The sequence below is a fragment of the Pleurodeles waltl genome, chromosome 5, assembly GCF_031143425.1.
Source record: "Pleurodeles waltl isolate 20211129_DDA chromosome 5, aPleWal1.hap1.20221129, whole genome shotgun sequence".
In the NCBI taxonomy this organism is placed as follows: domain Eukaryota; kingdom Metazoa; phylum Chordata; class Amphibia; order Caudata; family Salamandridae; genus Pleurodeles; species Pleurodeles waltl.
In genome coordinates this window covers 876,457,590-876,470,854 of record NC_090444.1, presented here as the reverse complement: position 1 = coordinate 876,470,854, position 13,265 = coordinate 876,457,590, and positions in this window count along the sequence as shown.

The following is a 13,265-nucleotide window of genomic DNA, read 5'->3' as shown; positions in this document are numbered from 1 at the left end:
ACTGAGGGCCAGGATCAACCTGTTGCTTTCATCAGCAGGAGGTTGACCCCTAGAGAAAAGCGTTGGTCTGCCATAGAGAGGGAGGCCTTTGCTGTGGTCTGGGTACTGAAAAAGTTGAGACCATACCTGTTTGGTACTCACTTTATTGTTCAAATTGACCACAAACCTCTACTTTGGCTAAAACAAATGAAAGGTGAAAATCCTAAATTGTTGAGCTGGTCCATATCCCTCTAGGGAATGGACTATACAGTGGAACATAGACCTGGGAGTACCCACTCCAATGCAGATGTACTCTCCAGATATTTCCACTTAGACAATGAAGAAACATCTGGGCAAGGTGAGCCTTATTGTACCTCGTTTGGGGGGGTTGTGTCGGAAAGTACCATCTTGCCTGGCATGTTACCCCCATTTTTACATTGTGTATGTTTGTTTTTGCCTATGTGTCACTGGGATCCTGCTAGTCGGGACCCCAGTGCTCATAATGTATGCCCTGGATGTGTTCCCTGTGTGGTGCCTAACTGTATCACTGAGGCTCTGCTAATCAGAACCTCAGTGTTTATGCTCTTTCTGCTTTTAAAATTGTCACTGCAGGCTAGTGACTAATTTTACCAATTCTGATTGGCACACTGGAACACCCTTATAATTCCCTAGTATATGGTACCTAGGTACCCAGGGTATTGGGGTTCCAGGAGATCCCTATGGGCTGCAGCATTTCTTTTGCCACCAATAGGAAGCTCAGACAATTCTTACACAGGACTGCCACTGCAGCCTGAGTGAAATAACGTCCACGTTATTTCACATCCATTTTACACTGCACTTAAATAACTTATAAGTCACCTATATGTCTAACCCTCACTTAGTGAAGGTTAGGTGCAAAGTTACTTAGTGTGTGGGCACCCTGGCACTAGCCAAGGTGCCCCCACATTGTTCAGGGCAAATTCCCCGGACTTTGTGATTGCGGGGACCCCATTACACACATGCACTACATATAGGTCAATACCTATATGTAGCATCACCATGGTAACTCCGAACATGGCCATGTAACATGTCTAAGATCATGGAATTGTCACCCCAATACCATTCTGGTATTGGGGGGACAATTCCATGCATCCCCGGGTCTCCAGCACAGAGCCCGGGTACTGCCAAAGTAACTTTCGGGGGTCTCCACTGCTGCTGCCAACCCCTCAGACAGGTTTCTGCCCCCCTGGGGCCTGGGCAGCCCAATCCCAGGAAGGCAGAACAAAGGATTTCCTCTGACAGAGGGTGTTACACCCTCTCCATTTGGAAATAGGTGTGAAGGGCCTGGGAGGAGTAGCCTCTCCTGGCCTCTGGAAATGCTTTGAAGGGCACAGATGGTGCCCTCTCTGCATAAGCCAGTCTACACCGGTTCAGAGATCCCTCCAGCCCTGCTCTGGCATGAAACTGGATAAAGGAAAGGGGAGTGACCACTCCCCTGACCAGCACCTCCCAGGGGAGGTGCCCAGAGCTCCTCCAGTGTGTCCCAGATCTCTGCCATCTTCGATGTAGAGGTGTGAGGGCACAATGGACAGCTCTGAGTGGCCAGTGCCAGCAGGTGACATCAGAGAACCCTCCTGATAGGTGCTTACCTTTCTCAGTAGCCAATCCTCCTCTGTGCGCTATTTAGGGTCTCTCCTGTGGGCATCTCATCAGGTAACGAATGCAAGAGCTCACCAGAGTTCCTCTGCACTTGCCTCTTCGACTTCTGCCAAGGATTGACCGCTGACTGCTCCAGGACGCCTGCATAACCACAAAAAAGTAGCAAGAAGACTGCCAGCAACATTGTAGCGCCTCATCCTGCCGGCTTTATCAACTGTTTTCTGGTGGTGCATGCTCTGAGGACTGTCTGCCTTCACCCTGCACTGGAAGCCAGGAAGAAATCTCCAGTGGGTCTACGGAATCTTCCCCTGCTAACACAGACACCAAACATCTGTATCACCGGTTCTATGGGTCCCCTCTCATCCTGACGAGCGTGGTTCCTGGAACACAGAAGCTGGGTCCAAGTGTCTTTGACAGTCCAGTGGCCCTTCTGTCCATATTTGGTGGAGGTAAGTCCTTGCCTCCCCACGCCAGACAGTAATCCTGTGTACTGCGTGAACTGCAGCTGCTCAGGCTTCTGTGCACTTTTGCAAGACTTCCTTCGTGCACAGCCTATCCCAGGTCCCCAGCCCTCTGTCCTGCATTGCCCAACTTGCTGAGTTGGACTCCAACGTCGTGGGACCCTCCTTTGGGACTCTGAGTCAACTGTTGTCCTCAGATCTTCTAAGTGCCTGTTCAGGTACTTCTGCGGGTGCTGCCTGCTTCTGCGTGGGCTCTCTGTGTTGCTGAGCACCGCCTCTGTCTCTTCCTCCCAGGGGCAACCGCCTGGTCCTTCCTGGGCCCTTGAAGCACCCAATATCCTCTACCGCAACTCTTGCAGCTATCAAGGCTTGTTTGTGGTCTTTCTGTGTGGAAACAACTTTGCATCCTCCAGCGCGCCGTGGGACATCTTCTGACCAAAGGAGAAGTTCCTGGCACCTTCCGTTGTTACAGAATCTTCAGCTTCTTCCACCCAGAGGCAGCCCTTTTGCACCTTCATCTGGGGTTGTACTTGGTCCCCTTCCTTTGCAGGTCCTCAGGTCCAGGAATCCATCTTCAGTGCTTTGCAGTCAGTTGTTGTCCTTTCAGACTCTCCTATCTCGGCTTTACAGTCTTTCTGAGGTAGTAGGGTAACTTTACTCCTACTTTTCAGGGTCTTGGGGTGGGGTATCTTGGACACCCTTAGTGTTTTCATAGACTCCCAGCGACCCTCTACACACTACACTAGGCCTGGGGTCCATTTGTGGTTCGCATTCCACTTTTGGAGTATATGGTTTGTGTTGCCCCAGGCCTTTTTCTCCCTATTGCAGTCTATTGTGATTCTACATTGTTTGCACTACTTTTCTAACTGTTACTTACCTGTTTTTGTTTTGTCTGCATATAATTTGTGTATATTACTTACCTCCTAAGGGATTATATCCTCTGAGATACTTTTGGCATATTGTCACTAAAATAAAGTACCTTTATTTTTAGTAACTCTGAGTATTGTGTTTTCTTATGATATAGTGCTATATGATATAAGTGGTATTGTAGGAGCTTTGCATGTCTCCTAGTTCAGCCTAAGCTGCTCTGCTATAGCTACCTCTATCAGCCTAAACTGTTAGCACACCTCTATTCTACTAATAAGGGATACCTGGACCTGGCACAAGGTGCACATACCACAAGGTACCCACTATCAGCCAGGCCAGCCTCCTACACTAAGTGAATGTATGACCAGTATATAGGTGAGTGGGTGTAGCAGTGATGTATGGATGACTTCATGACTATATGAGTGGTGAATGTGTGGGTGAGTCTGAATCAGTGAGTGAATGTATAACTGATGTATGTACAGTTCATCAGTACTTACATGACACATTGACTGAGTGTGTGCGTTAGATACTCTATAGTGCAGTAACCAGAAAACACACTAAAGGCAGCAGATAAAGAATACTGTCTATGGATGAAGACTGTTCCATAAGTTTCTGAAAGAAATATATTTGTGCCATTACTAATATCTTCAAAGTTCTGATGACCTATATCTCTAATTACTGTTTAAAAGAAAGCATATAAATATGTTAGTTTCATGCTTAGAAGACATGGGAAAGAAACTAGTATACATTAATTATGCTATAGAGGTATATAACAATTTAATGAAACATTTTAAATTTCCTCTTCCCTGGTCTCAGTCTTTATACAAGTACCTATAAAAAGAGTACTATATAATCATCATTGAACAGTGGGAAAAAACAATCATTTAGATTGAAGGAAAAAAAACATATCTCCACAGTATTGTAAATTGCACTCACTCCTTTTTTTACATTATTTAACTAAGCCACGCTTACTACACTAACCAAAAGAGCATAAAATATTTTATTGATTTTCTTAATAGGGAGGGGAAAACATTACAGCAAAAAGTAAAGGTGTTGGACCTGGCCTTTTTTGTGGGTTCATTCCCAGACCTTTTGCCTCCTTCCTCCTATTTCTTCCGACCTCTTGCTGTTGGCTGTAGGACTGCTGATCAATACTAAAGTGCAGGTGCTCCCCCTTCTACAAGTTGGTGTGATTGGCTTATACCACATTGGCACATATAATTTACCTTTTGGTCCCTTTTACGGTGGTATCCTTATACTCAGGGCCTGTAAATTAAATGCGACTAGTGGGCCTACAGCACTGCTTGTGCCACCCACAGAAATAGCCTTTCAAACCTGTCTCAGGCCCGCTAGCACACAGCCTGCATGCACAGTTTTTTTGCCACATAAAGCTGGCATCTAAATTTACTTGCCAGGCCCAGAACTCCCCTTTTACTACATGTAGGTCACCCCTAGGGTAGGCCTTAGCTAGCCCTATGGGCAGTGTGCTATGAATGTAGAAGGCAAGACATAGGCCTGGTGGCGTAGCCTGTCCTGGTAGTGACAAACAGCCTATTTGGTTTCTCACTGCAATGAGTGCTGCATTCTCATACGATTGTACTGGAAATGTCCTGCCTTATGTCTAGGGGGTATTGTATGATTTATAAGAGGTAGCGTAGCCATGTTTAGTTTGGTTGTAATGGTAGTAAGAAATACCACTTACTGGTGTAGGCGGAGTTTTTATTATCATACAGAAATGCCACTTCTAGAAAGTGAGCATTTCTCCGTGCTAATGATTCTGGTGTTTTGCAACCTGACTCCAATCCATGTCTGGGCAAAGTGACAGTTGGGCTTTGTGTATACTTTTCAGACAGCCTGTACGCAGGGAGGGTGGAGGTGTCACAGAGGTGCATCTGCATTTTGAATGGTCTTCCTGGGCTGAGAGAAGGGGAGGTGGGGCACATCTGCATCTGTAAAGAGGTGCCCTGGCCTCAACAAAGGGCTCATTTACCCCAACTGATATTTGAGCCTGTGCTGGAGGAGAGAGGGGTCTCTCCCAGAACCAGTTTTAACTGGTTGGAATCTCTTTTCCCAATCTTTGTTAAACCTTTGCAAAACTGAGTATAAGTACAGGGGATTTTTCCCCACAATGTGAGACACTTAAGGAACACTCTGGAGAGACACTCTGACTTTAAACATGTTTGTAACTGGACATTGAATGCTGCTGGAGAGACTCACTAGGTAGCGCCTTGAACTGCTGCTGTGCTCACATGTGACCTACATGGCCACGTGGATAATATGCCACTATAGGAGGCTGGCCTGGCTTATAGTGGGTACCTTGTGGTACTTACACCCTATGCCACGTCCAGTTATCCCTTATTAGTAGAACAGAGGTGTTTCTAGCAGCTTAGGCTGATAGAAGGTAGCTATGGCAAAGCTTAGGCTGAACTAGGAGACATGCAGAGCTCCTACTATACCACTCCTATCATATACACAATATCATAATAAAACACAATACTCAGAGTTACTAAAAATAAAGGTACTTTATTTTTATTACAATATGCCACAAGTATCTCAGTGAGTACCCTCAGTAAGAAGGTAAGTAATATCCACAAGTTATATGTACACAAACCCAAAACAGGTAGGTAGGAGTAAGAAAAGTAATGCAAACAGTGTAGAATTACAATAGGATGCAATAGGAAAACATAGGTCTAGGGGCAACACAAACCATATACTCCAAAAGTGGAATGCAAATCACAAATGGACCCCAGACCTATGGGAGCTTGTAGAGGGTCACTGGGACTGTAAGAAAACAGTCAGGGTGTCTAAGATACCCCACCCCAAGACCCTGAAAAGTAGGAGTAAAGTCCACCTACTACCCCAAGAGGACACAATAGTCATGATAGGGGGGCTCTGCAAGAACCACAAACACCAGCAAAGCACTGAAGATGGATTCCTGGACCTGAGGACCTGCAAAGTAAGGGGACCAAGTCCAAGAGTTGCGATAGTGTCCGGGGGGGGCAGGAGTCCAGGAATCCCGGATGAAGGTACAAGGAAGCTGCCTCTGGATGGAAGAAGCTTAAGATTCTGCAACAACGAAGAGGACTAGGAACTTCTCCTTTGGTTTGAAGATGTCCCACATTGTGCTGAAGGTTGCAGAAGTGTTCCCACGCAGAAATACCACAAACAAGTCTTGCTAGCTGCAAGGGTCGCAGTGGAGGTTTTTGGGTGCTGCTCAGGACCAGGAAGGACCAGGATGTCGCCCCTTGGAGGAGGAGACAGAGGGGGTACTCAGCAACTCAGAGAGTCCCCACAACAGCAGGCAGCACCTGCAGAAGTACCAGAGCAGGCACTTAGAAGATTTGTGAACAGGAGTCCACGCAGAGTCACAAAGGAGGGTCCCACGACATCGGAGGCCAACTCAGAAGGTTGAGCACTGCAGGACGGAGTGCTGGGGACCCAGGCTAGGCTGTGCACAAGGAAATCCTGGAAGAGTGCACAGGAGCCAGAGCAGCTGCAAGTCACGCAGTACACAGGTTTGCAGTCTAGCGTGGGGAGGCAATGACTTACCTCCACCAAACTTGGACTGAAGGATCACTGGACTGTGGGAGTCACTTGGATAGAGTTCCTGTGTTACATGGACCACGCTCGTTAGGATGAGAGGGGACCCAGAAGGTCTGTGATGCAGTCATTTGGTGCCTGCGTTAGCAGGGGGAGGATTCCGTTGACCCATGGGAGATTTCTTCTTGGCTTCCAGTGCAGGGTGAAGGCAGATGACCCTCAGAGCATTCACCACCAGGAAACAGTCGAGAAAGCCAGCAGGATGAGGTGCTACAATGTTGCTGGTAGTCGTCTTGCTACTTTGTTGCGGTTTTGCAGGTGTCCTGGAGCAGTCAGTGGTCGATCCTTGGCAGAAGTCGAAGAGGGAAGTGCAGAGGAACTCTGGTGAGCTCTTGCATTCGTTATCTGAAGAATTCCCCAGAGGAGAGACCCTAAATAGCCAGAAAAGGAGGTTTGGCTACCAAGAAAGGAGGATTGGCTACCAAGAGAGGTAAGAGCCTATCAGAGGGGGTCTCTGACTGGCTGCTGGCACTGACCACTCAGAGCAGTCCAGTGTGCCCCCAACACCTCTGTTTCCAAGATGGCAGAGGTCTGGGACACAGTGGAGGAGCTCTGGGCACCTCCCCTTGGAGGTACTGGTCAGGGGAATGGTCACTCCCTTTCCTTTGTCCAGTTTCGTGCCAGAGCAGGGCTGGGGGATCCCTGAACCAGTGTAGACTGGCTTATGCAGAGATGGGCACCACCCGTGCCCATCAAAGCATTTCCAGGGGCTGGGGGAGGCTACTCCTCCCCAGCCCTTCACACCTATTTCCAAAGGGAGAGGGTGTAACACCCTCTCTCAGAGGAAATCCTTTGTTCTGCCTTCCAGGGCCAGGGCTGCCTGGACCCCAGGAGGGCAGAATCCTGTTTGAGGGGTTGGCAGCAGCAGCAGCTGCCGTGGAAACCCCGGAAAGGCAGTTTGACAGTACACGGGTTCTGTGCTAGAGACCCAGAATGATATTGGGGTGACAATTCCATGATCTTAGACATGTTACATGGCCATGTTCAGAGTCACCATTGTGGCGCTATACATAGGTAGTGACCTATGTATAGAGCACATGTGTAATGGTGTCCCCGCACTCACAAAGTCCGGGGAATTTGCCCTGAACGATGTGGGGACACCTTGGCTAGTGCCAGGGTGCCCACACACTAAGTAACTTGGCACCCAACCTTCACCAGGTGAAGGTTAGACATATAGGTGACTTATATAGGTGACTTGTAAGTTACTTCTGTGCAGTGAAAAATGGCTGTGAAATAACATAGACGTTATTTCACTCAGGCTGCAGTGGCAGGCCTGTGTAAGAAGTGTCTGAGCTCCCTATGGGTGGCAAAAGAAATGCTGCAGCCCATGGGGATCGCCTGGAACCCCAATACCCTGGGTACCTAAGTACCATATACAAGGGAATTATATGGGTGTGCCAGTGTGCCAATGAGAATTGGTAAATGTAGTCACTAGCCTGCAGTGACAAATTTAGAAACCAGAGAGAGCATAAACACTGAGGTTCTGGTTAGCAGAGCCTCGGTGATACAGTTAGGCACCACACAGGGAACACATACAGGGCACATACTATGAGCACTGGGGTCCTGCTTAGCAGGATCCCAGTGACACAGGGGCTAAAACATACATACATACATACATACATACATACAGTGAAAATGGGGGTAAGATGCCAGGCAAGATGGTACTTTCCTACAGCCACTGTCTGCATCCCCTTTGTGCTAGCCTGCTGCAGGGTCCTGCTGCCCTGTGCTCCATCTTTTGTGTCCTCCAGGGGCTGGGTGCGGTGTCCTCTGACCCCTGCAAATGCCTGCTTGTAGCGCATGGGGAGTGCTGCTCTAGCTTTCTTTTTGGTGAGAGAATATCACCTGGTGAGCACTCTACTTGAATTGCTCAAAGCGCCATCTGAGCACTTTTCTTGTGTAAATATAGCACCTGGATGAGCGCTTCCATTTGATGCAGATCGTGCCCGGTGAGTGCACCGTTGAGTGAAGAAATCACTGCCGTGACCCAGATGTTTGAAAAATGGCGAGCGCGTAGAAAGTGAGCTGTCTCACCTGCCCCCGGGGCACGAGAAGGAGGAAGACAGAGCAGGAGTGCTCCTGGTGGTGCCCCTGTGGCAGAGGAGGCCATCAAGAGGTGCCCCTAGGGCACAAGTAGGCATCCACTTCTGGTGCCTTTCATTGCTGTGGCCGGGCCACCAAAGAAGAAGAGCTGCCCCACTCTGGTAGCACTCGGGAGGCCCCCAGGGCTCAGCCGTCCCAAAAAGACAGAGTGGACCAGCCTGCGGGACCCTGGAGGGTCCTAGGTTCCCACCATTAGCAGAACCCCGCCAGCTGGTAGAGAGGTGAGGAGTTTACCGGCCGGAAAGGAGTGTGGGGCTTGGTGACCCCGGAGCCATGATGCCCAACTGAATCTCGAGTTCCCTTGATTGGGTAACCAGATGCCTGCAGCCGCCCCACAAGAATGTGGATGGCTGCCCTTTGCCCTGCCCAAGCCTTTGCCTTTATTTGGTCTCTCCTAGCAGGCAGCAGGAAAATGTAATCGGAGGTCCTGCCCATCAGGGAAGTGGTGCACAGTGCCACCGGAGGAGGGGGCATCAGAGAAGCAGGACGCTGGGGGGTGCAAGGGTGAGTCCCTCTCCTGCACTAGGAGCGTGAATGCTCCTGCAGTCTCTTTTTTTAATTTATTGAGCCTTGGGCTCACTGACCTCCATCAAGGTCAGGCCCCTGTTGGTTGCCTCTCGAGGCAAGATAATCCGGCTGGGGGGAGACCCTCAACAGAGGTCCCCATGTCAAAGTAAGCCTCAGCAAGGATTGTATGATGGAACAATGACTTTAAAAACAACTACTGCCTTAACAACGAGGTCGGAACACCGACCTCGTTCTTACTACTAATGATTTTACCACGAATGCCTTAACAACGATATTTTGTTGTAAAGGCATTCCTGATAAAAGCATTAGTAATAGGCACCATTCACCCTACATCCCTCACCCCACCCCCCCAACCCCACCCCAAAACCTAAAACCCCCTAACCCCCCCACCCCCTCCCCAAAAACAAAAACGCCCCACCCCCCAACCCCACCCCAAAACCTAAAATGCCCTGACCCCCCACCCCCTCCCCAAAACCAAAAACGCCCCACCCCCCCAGCCCCACCCCAAAACCTAAAACCCCCTGACCCCCCACCCCCTCCCCAAAACCAAAAACGCCCCACCCCCCAACCCCACCCCAAAACCTAAAACCCCCTGACCCCCCACCCCCTCCCCAAAACCAAAAACGCCCCACCCCTCCAACCCCACCCCAAAACCTAAAACCACCTAACCCCCCACCCCTCCACAAAACCAAAAACGCCCCACCCCCCAACCCCACCCCAAAACCTAAAAACCCCCACCCCCCCACCCCTCCCCAAAACCTAAACCCACCACTTACCTTAGTTGACCCCTTCTCACCTGCGTCGTCCTCCTTCGCCAACTCCCTTCTTTGTACCTTAACCACGCATGTTCGTTGTTCAGAACATACGTAGTTAAGGCACAAAATAACGGAGTTGTGGTTAAAAAAAGCGTTGTTGCGCTTTCGTTAACCACGACTTTCATAAAAAAAAAGTCGTAAAAAAGGATGTTTCCCCTCAGCAAGGCCTACTAGTGCAAGGGGTTCGGCCTTCTCTGCACAAAGTCCTCAGACCATATAGGAAGAAGTTGTCAGAGAAACTGAAATAAAAGACAAAGGGGGTCATTCTGACCCCGGCGGTCATGGACCGACGGGGCCAGGGTTGGCGGGAGCACCGCCAACAGGCTGGCGGTGCCCCGCAGGGCATTCTGACCGCGGCGGTTTGGCCGCGGTCAGAAGAGGAAAACTGACGGTCTCCCGCCGGTTTTCCGCTGCCCAAAAGAATCCTCCATGGCGGCGCAGCTCGCTGCGCCGCCATGGGGATTCTGACACTCCATACCGCCATCCTGTTCCTGGCGGCTCTGCCGCCAGGAACAGGATGGCGGTATGGGGTGTCGTGGGGCCCCTGGGGGCCCCTGCAGTGCCCATGCCAATGGCATGGGCACTGCAGGGGCCCCCGTAAGAGGGCCCCACTTTGAATTTCACTGTCTGCATTGCAGACAGTGAAATTCGCGACGGGTGCAACTGCACCCGTCGCACCTTCCCACTCCGCCGGCTCCATTCAGAGCCGGCGTCCTCGTGGGAAGGTTGTTTTCCACTGGGCTGGCGGGCAGCCTTTTGGCGGTCGCCCGCCAGCCCAGTGGAAAACCCAGAATCACCGCAGCGGTCTTACGAACGCAGTGCGGTATTCTGGAGGGGGGAACTCTGGCGGGCGGCCTCCGCCGCCCGCCAGAGTTAGAATCACCCCCAAAGTTTATTAAACCTCATGAGGTGGTACTACAGTTCAAACAGCACCCTTCAGTAATGTTTGAAGTAGCACACTGAACTGAGAGAGCATGGTCCTTTTATACCCACGCAGGGGCTAAAAGAAGGTTGGCACAATTATAGAAGCAAGACTTATATACATATAAGGTCATATGGAAATGCACAGTCGACAGGTAGGAGGGGCTAACAGTTTTCAAGGACTAGTAGACACATTGCTGTCGGTTACTAATTACTAACAGCTGCAGATCTTACTGGGCATGTGCGAAAGTGGGAGATACAAAATATAACTTGTCACTAGACAGATTTTCAAGAGTAGTTAACAGGAAGGTAGGACAGAGCACATGGCGAGCACATGGCAGCATGTGGCAGAGAGAATGGCTGCCACGAATACAAATGGATTCCGTGAAATGTTCACAATAGTTGCTAAATACAAGGGGGCATATTTATACTCTGTTTGCGCCGGAATTGCTTCGTTTTTTTTTACGCAATTCCGACGCAAAACTAACTCCATATTTATACTTTGGCGTTAGACGCGTCTAGCGCCAAAGTCCATGGAGTTTGCGTCATTTTTTTGCGTGGACACCTACTTTGCGTTAATGATATGCAAGGTAGGCGTTCCCGTCTAAAAAATTGACTCCGAGGCATGTGCGCCATATTTACAATCCCGGGCAAAATTCACGCCCGGGAGTGGGCGGGTCAAAAAAAATGACGTCCAGCCGATTTTGTGCCGTTTTTTAGCGCCTGGTCAGGGCAGGCGTTAAGGGACCTGTGGGCTCGGAAGGAGCCCAGAGGTGCCCTCCCATGCCCCCAGGGACCCCCCTGTCACCCTTGCCCACCCCAGGAGGACGCCCAAGGCTGGAGGGACCCATCCCAGGGACATTAAGGTAAGTATATATATATTTTTTTTTTGTGGCATAGGGGGGCCTGATTTGTGCCCCCCTACATGCCACTATGCCCAATGACCATGCCCAGGGGACAGAAGTCCCCTGGGCATGGCCATTGAGCAAGGGGGCATGACTCCTGTCTTTGCTAAGACAGGAGTCATTTCAATGGGTGTTGGGAGTCGAAAAAAATGGCACAAATCGGGTTGAGGCGATAATTTTGCCTCAGCCTGACTCGCCCCATTTTTTGGCGCCTAAGCTCCATATTCCCCTACGCCGGCGCTGCCTGGTGTACGTCATTTTTTTTCACGCACACCAGGCAGCGCCGCCGGCTAACGCCGGCTAACGTCATTGAATAAATACGGCGCCCGCATGGTGCTTCAGAATGGCGTTAGCCGGCGCTAATTTTTTTGACGCAAAACTGCGTTAGCGCAGTTTTGCGTCAAAAAGTATAAATATGGCCCAAGATGTCTTCTGCTAATGCTTAATCTAATCGCTACTAAATTACAACAGACGACCTTTTCAGAATTAGCTGAAGACATTTGTCATTCTGGGATAATCTAAATATTCATCTTGTATATTTATGCTCATCATTTCAGCTATTTCTTTATCTAACATGTGTTGTGCTTTCATTTCTGTAATATTTCTTTTGGTAGGCATACAAGCAGTTATACACATGGACCAGAAACATTGGACCACACTGAATACAGATACAGCATGTGAAAAATATTGCAGTCATTACACACAGGATAGTCAGTAGTTTCCAGCCCCAAGCGGAAACAAGAGCCCAAAACCATCCAGAAAAAGTCCAAGTACCAGTCTCTGTGTGAATTTCAGCAGCAATTTTATGCAATTTAGATATTGCATCATATACTGAAGGTGAGTGATCTGGAATGAAAACTCAGCAACTACTACCAATGATGCGACATGCACCACCTCGATCAGCTAATATCACATCTAGTACCATACGATTTTGGAGCGCTACAATCCTCGCAATTTGGAGCTCCTCTGTAATATTCCCAAGTGCCAAAGCTGCCTGATTGGTAACAGCTTCCACAACCATAGTCAATCGTCTCACTTTCCTACTGTTTAACGCAGCACCCACAAAGGAGAACAACCCTAAATTAAAATCAACATATTGTTGTGGGCTAGTATCCGTTTGGTCTACCTCATTTGTACTTATTGTTTATATCTATTTTTAATGATTCATTGAACAGTTTAAAATCTCGGTGATATGATGCAGGTGCCAAAAACACAGGGGGTAATAGAAAAGATACATAACACACACCTGACCACCCAACACGTAGTTGGTAATATCCATAGTTACCACAAACAAAATATGTATTTTGTGAAGCTGTAAAACTACTATTATTTATACCCTCAATAGTTCAAATCAAGGTACAATCGCTTGTCCCCACTGGAATTCGCCCAATGCTACGTATACATAAATCTGCTTTAGTTTTTGTAACAGAAATCACAAATTGTTCTTT